We start from the raw sequence: 7,336 nt of genomic DNA on the forward strand, positions 1-7,336 counted from the left end.
GTTATAAAAACCGCGTTGTTACAGCATGCGTGCTAAAAGCATGCGTTGTAACAACGTACATCCCTTCAGGGTCTCAGCGTTTCACAGGGACTAAGCAGCAACACATGGAATCTCATTATCTCAATACTCAGCAGTGACTGCTGCACACATAAGGAATGCCACTGTCTCAGTGTTCAGCAGTGTGCTGAAATCCAGCAGGCTCAGTGTTACACAGGACATAGCAGGCCACGTAGGGAATTCTATAGCTTAAGTGTTTCACTTTGACTTGGTGTACAGGGAACACCACAGGTGTATTGTTATACTGTGACTTAGCAGCACACAGGGAAATCCAGGGACAGTGCATAGAGCAGCAGACAGAACAGCACCTCTCCAGTGATACATAGTGACGGAGCGGGACATGCCAGGAATCTCATGATCTAAGTCTTACACAATGACGTAACTATACAAGGGAATATGAGGGTCAGAGGACTGACTTACACATTACCATCTGTAGGACTGTGTCTTCTGTGATTGTGTTCTTTGGGTGTAAACACACAGCTCCCTGCAAGCCCTCTGTGTACATTGGAGCTATGTAGATGGCTCTATGCTGCTCGCTACATCTCCTGGGCATCCCTACATCCAGGAGATGAGAGGGAGAACTCTGTGATGAGTAGCTGCACACCCAACAACAAGGGTTAGGTAAACAGCTATCAAGCACTGAACATTATTCAGTTAAACCACATGAATGGATATCACTGTGCTCATAACAACATTCTCCTCCAAGCAACAACACAAACATCCTGCACAACACATTAGGCAATGCTCTGCACATCCCTGCAACACAGCTCAGATATTCCTTAAACTGGGGCGTCAATGATCTAACAGCAAGATAATTGCCAACACAAATGCCAGAGCACACTGGATGGGACTACACACTTGAGTGCGGTGGTACGAAGTTGCGATTAATGTTGAAGGCGGCTTTGAACACAACCTTCCCCTGTGGTACAATAGCGAATGTCCAACAGAGCACATTAGCCAACAACGGCACGTGCATCCAAAACAGCTCAATGGCACTATACACGTAGAACTTACCGAGCTCACGTACCACCCACGCAACGCCTGCACGTTAGAATGTCGAATTGTTTACAACATCATCCCATTAACTCCAATGGGGCAATATTTTTGTTGATGATATTTAGGGCATAATATTTATGTCAGATGAAATTTTGCCAGCACTATTTTGGTACTACAACCCACTATCAACAAGCAGCACACCGCGCAACAACAGCACATTCGACACAATAGCAATACTCATCAGGACCCAACTGTCCGGATAAAGGGATGTCGCATGGACCCTAACAGGACACAAAACTCTCAATTACCCCCAAAATATGTTTGAAGGTGGGCAATGCACCAGCTGTGGCCCGTGCAGGTAAGTGCAGTGGGGCCTGGTTGAGGGAGATTTGACAAACGACCACAAAGGAAAATAAAAAAATTAATTAAATTTCCCTCATTGTCATCTGTCGAAATCCCCCCCCCCCCCCCCCCCCCCCCCCCCCGTCGCTCTTCCTGCTTGGGCCGCGGCTGCAATGCACCAACAGGTCCTTCCAGGCAGCATCTATGTGACATAGGAGAGACCTTCAGCTACACTTACCAAGCATCACAAACCCACAATCACACACGTAGAAGCAAACACACACAAGTAAGCAGTGCACTGTCCACACCAACGATTACCCAATTCAGTCAACGAAAAATGAGACACTGGTCAGAAGGAATCCTAAAGCCCAGAGCGTGAAGATCTTTGGACCTTGAAAGCGCTGCGAGGCCCTGTGAATGGCGTACAGCGCTACACAGATCTCTGTAACAAAAGATTACGTTAAGAACCTCATTATCTCCAGTTCAGTGACTGAGGGCCTGACTTCATTTCAAATGTGACGGATATCCCGCCTGTCGTATTGCCAGCGCCTTTGGATATAACGCACTTGTAACGCTGTAGAACGGGATAGCCGTCACGTGACAGAGTAACCCGTCCGCCGAGATCTAAATCTGGCCCTGAGTCATGCTCCAGACCGGAGCTGGTGTCAGAGCCGCACGCGTGCGCCAGGCTCCATTTAAGACAACTGTGCCCGTGAAAGTGTCACAGTCAGCGCTAAAGCTTTCTTAGCTAGAGCAATGTGCACAGACCCTCAATCTACAAGACACCAGCTGGGCTCCCGCTCAGCGATCCCTGTCCCCGCCAGCACCCTAAGAGTTTAATTGAAGCGGACGGGAAGCAAAGATGGCGGCGCCAGAGACTCCACACCACCAGCTAATGCAACTTAATTGGCACCAACGTCACTCAGAAAGCGTCTACTGTGCAGTTCTCAGCCGACATAGACGCGGCCCCTCCCCCTCGCTGGGTCAGGGCACGGCGCGTGGCCTGTGGAACAAGCCCTTCACTTCTGGAGACGCATATCTGGGACTCAAACATTGTAATTGCATTTATATAGCGCTTACTACCCCTGACGAGTGATCCATGAACTTGACCTCCACCTGCCTTGGGGTGCCCACAGCAGATGTGCCCAGATGTTGGGGCAGAGAAGGACCAGCAGGCCGAGGTCTCCTTGGAAGGGCCTGCGCCTAGTTTTATTTATTTTTGTGATTTTATATAGCGCCGACATGGCCCAGAGCGCTTTACAACAGAACAGTTATTATAGTGTGTGTCCACTGAGATGATCTGCTGTTGATGAAGGGTCCCACATCTCGCGAGTCCAGAAGATTACAGGGGCTTCCCACGCTTGGACTTTGTCTTCAAGTAGATGTAAAACGATGGTCGCTGATTTTGGAAGTCAAAGCAGAGATTTTTCAAGAGACTGTTCTGCTCGTGGTGTGCTCTATTTACATTCGTAATGTTATTATAAGTTTTATTTTTAATAAATGGGAGGGTCACGGGCCACAAAATGACTGTGTGAGTTAAACACTTACTGCTGACGTCTGTTGCGACTCCATTTTACAATTTCCATTCCCAGCATGACCATTTCAGCCATTCATCTTTCTGAAGTCGATAAGCTGAGTGTCATTGCATTGGTTAATAGCAGCACCTGTTATCTAAAGAGTTTGGAAAAGTTATGAAGAGCTGAAGCTTTATTTACTTCCAACCTTCTATCCCTTGCAAACCCACCCATTCCACCCTGTCCAAGACTGTCGAAGAACTGACTGCTTACGTAGAGAAGGAGAGAAAAAAGCCAAGCAAATGGTGGAGACAGAAAGAAAGGAAAAGGCGATGAATGCAGAGAAGAGAAATTCTAAGGAGGGTCTATATTAACAGAAAAATACAGAACGTAAGAGGCGATATATTGGGGAGGAGAGAACTCTTTATAAATCAAATAAATAAGTTGGGAGACAGTGAAAGAAAGATAGAGATGGAAAGAGAAAATGAGTGGAAGAGTGAGAGTAAACATGTACAAAGAGATAGAAAGTAGCAGGTAGATAGAGAGAAGGAGTAGATGAGGGCACTAATCAAGGGCAGGGCAGAGGGAAATGAAAGAAAGTGAAGAACAAGAACGTGTGAGAAAGGAGAACGGCGAAGGAGTGAGAGTGTACGAGATCTAAGGAGGGTTGAGCAAAGAGGATAGATAGATAGATAGATAGATAGATAGATAGATAGATAGATAGATAGATAGATAGATAGATAGATAGATAGATAGATCGATCTGATCTGATCTCCCGGCCCATGTGGTGTGCTCTCAATAGGACCAATGAGGCCCCAACTTTAAAAAAATCAGCCTCTTTCCTCACGGGCTCTTCGGGCCACTGGCCGAGCTTGCCAATCCACCTAGGCCCGCCTGAGGACTCCAGAGACAGTCTGTCCAGCTCAGGGCCCACAGGCCTAAAAGCAAAATTGTGAAAAAAACACACACAACTGGCCCTGCAGCCAACCCTCACTGTGCAAAATGCAAGGTCATGTGCGGTGCGGGTTGTCCGCGTGGGTGCTGGGGTGCAGGTCCTGTGGCCAGGCCCCACTGCATACAGAGGTCTATGAATGACAGACCATTGGGTGCTCCTGGGTTTGGTTGCAAAGCATCTGAGCAGTGCATCCAACTCCTTTCAAGGAGATCCAGAGGAGGGAGGAGGGAGTTTAAAAATAAAGGATTGAGCAGAAACACATCAACGAATCAACAATCCCAGACCCCTTTCTCTGCATGGTCTCGAATGCAAGCTGCCTCTGCTGGCCTGGCAGACACAACCAGGTTGGGGGCAGGGTGGATCAACATTGCTTTCACAGAAAACCAGTTTCATCAGGTGAGTGGTCCTGACAGAGGTGAACAAGCCCTGCACCCAACTTCTGCTCCACAGGTATGCTCCTCGAGGGACCTTCCGGTGCAGGGATGCAGCGGTGATGTGGAACTCTGGGCCTCAGTCTTACCCCATTATTCCTCTTCTTTTCTTCTTCCAGTAAAGTTATGTTCTGAGGTGCTGGTGGGAGGAGCTTTTCATATATTGGTCCCTGGTCCAGTGGCAGCTGCCAGCTCTAGTGACTGGGGGGAGGGGTATGCAAACCACCGAGTGGAGAGGGGGAGGGATAGAAGTTGAGGGCAGGAGGTACAGAAAAAAGAAAACAAATCACTTACCTGGCTGGCACGTCCTCGCTGTTTCTGATCTACTGCACTACAGCATGGGCCCAGCCAAGTCCCTTAACCAATCCTGGCGTTGCTCTCATGCTGTCAGTGCAGAGCCAGGATTGGATGGGGCAGGCTGGCTGGACGCTCCTTCAGGCCCTGTAGGCCTGTGCTCTGTCTCCACCCAGTTGTCTAAGGCAGCTGGGTGGAGAGCTTCAGATGCACGTGTCACTTTGGCCAGCGCTAGACAGCTGGCCAAAGTGACATGCGCACTTTGGAGCATCCAGCCGGCCACTGCTCATATCCAATCGGCTGCAGAGGACACCACCCCAGTGAGTGCGCAAGTCAGAAAAATAAAATGGCAATGAAATCTTTTCTTTTGGGGGTGTGGGGGCTGGAAGGGCTAATTGTCTTCTAAAGGGGAAAGCAGAAGGTAGAGAGGGTGCTCTGGTTCTCTCAACGCTTACACAGCACCGATATAATACATGAATGTGTCAAGTGAGACAAATTAGATAAATTGTCCCAAATCAAGCAGAGATCCTTTATCAGCCAGTTATGAAGAAAGAAGGGATAGAGGCGAATTAGGGTCCTAAGCCTTCTAAAGCACCAGTACCGGAGAGATTTACTACAAAGTGACCCGGCCTCCTTTGTGAATATAACAGCCAGGCCACTCAACTCCTTCATTGCCCAGGGCAGGGTTACTCAGAGGCAAGAGTCACAGTGAGGCCTAAACAGGCAAAACTGCAGACATTATAGGCCAATCTCCTTACTGAATGCAAATCCTGGCAACGGCCATACAGTAATGTCATGAGTGATGCAATGCATGATGGGGGCGCAAATTATAGTTAGTTCACTGAACTATAACTGGCATATTTCAGGTATTTTTAAGTTAGCTCATGTCTCATTGGAATACCTGACTATAACGTCACTTTAACCAGTTGCCGCTGCTGGCAATAAAAAGTGGTGAGCAGCAGCGGAGGAGGGGGCGGGGGGGGGGGGGGGGAATTAAAAATAAATTAAAAACTTACCCGAAGCTGCCGGCCGCCTTGTGCCTCAGTGCTCCTCTGCTTCCTGCTCCTGTCAGCCCCTGGGACACCATCAGAGACTCCCAATCCAATTATCGCGCTGCTCACATGCTGTATGAGAGCAAGGTGGGGATTGGCCGGAGCAGGCTGGGTTAACGCTCGCCCAGGCAAAGGGACTCAGTGCTGTTTCTCCACCCGGCTGTTCAATACAGCTGGATTGAAGAATCCTAACTGTACACGTCTGTTTTGATGCTCTAAGAAGTCTGGCCAAACTGACATGCGCACTTATAAGTGCACTCCACTCCACTCCTCCTTCCCTCCCTGCGCATACTCAGCTCAGCCAGCAGCTAGAAAATAAACAATCATAAAATATTTTTTTTCTCAGCTGCTGGCTCTGAGCCCGTGGGCAACGCTCCTCTGCCATTGAGGAGGAGCCGCCACCGACCATAACTGTTGTTTTTTTCCACTGAATTTCTATTTTATTATTACATAAGGTAAGGTTTTAGCAGCTCACATAACTATAACGTCACTTTAACCTTTCTTTTTATATATATTTTTATTTGTGTTCCAAAATGGGTAGACTTAGTAAATAGATATGGAAAGGAGATGCTTTAATTATGCAGATATCTCTATATTTAATTATTTTTATCCCCTTTAAAAATACATTATGCCTCAAATTATTAACAACCCATACCCCTCTCACATTTTAACTGATTGGTTTCACACCTCCATTTTCACTGCAGTGTTTATTTACTTCAGCCTGCTCCTTGGAAAGTACTTTAAACTCACTGGTCCTATTCAAACAAAATGTCGTTCAGGAATGCCACACTTTTTTATTGAAGACAAAATGTTAGCACTCTAGTTGTTCATTAGAACTCTGTGGTGATGCTGAAGCTGGTTACCAAGGAGTTATCCAACACTCAGCTGCTGGTGTTGGAAGTGCATGTTTGACTCTGCGTGCCGGAACATTTTACTGAAAAGAATGAAGAAGATATTTGAAATATCTTAGAAATTGTGTCCTCATTTTAGCTTTCTAGAGCACTAAGCATCATTTCCATCACAAAATGAACCCACTCATGTTGTTAATTTCTTAAGTAAATGCTATCAGTTTTACATCTTTGATTCCATCAAGGCGCTGTTATAGCATGCCACACTTTTGTCAGAAACACAGAATGTTAGCGCTATAGTTCATTAGAAGGAGGGGGTGAAGCTACAGTAGAACACTGAGGAATGAACTGACAGGCTGCAGCTGCTGTCCTACTCAGAACATCAGACTTCATTTTCACATAGTGTGAACTTATAGTAATGGGCTCTCATTTTAGCTCCTGGAGCAGCTTCCATCGCTTCTATGAGAAAATTATTGGAGAAAAAGTTTTCTCTCAAACATGGTTCATCAAATCAAAGCAGAGGGTCAGCATTTTCTGCCAGGTAAAATCACCTGAGAACTCCCCAGAATTTATAAAATGAGTACAACATCACCAACAAATGATTTATATGAAGGCTACAACCTTATATTATCCTTTATATGTTCCCCTTTTTGTGACCCTCAAAACCTGGCATTCTCTGCAATGTATTTAAATGAGAACCATGTCCCAGGACCGTGAAATGGCAGCCAAACCATGCCAATCAAGGTGGCTCCCCTTTGAGACCCCACCACATGCCCATGGGGGTCAGGACTTGCTCAGACTGCCCCTTAATTGTTTTTTATTCATTTTCAGGACAAAGAGACCACGC

This window comes from Lissotriton vulgaris, chromosome 10 (genome assembly GCF_964263255.1).
Source record: "Lissotriton vulgaris chromosome 10, aLisVul1.2, whole genome shotgun sequence".
Lineage (NCBI taxonomy): Eukaryota > Metazoa > Chordata > Amphibia > Caudata > Salamandridae > Lissotriton > Lissotriton vulgaris.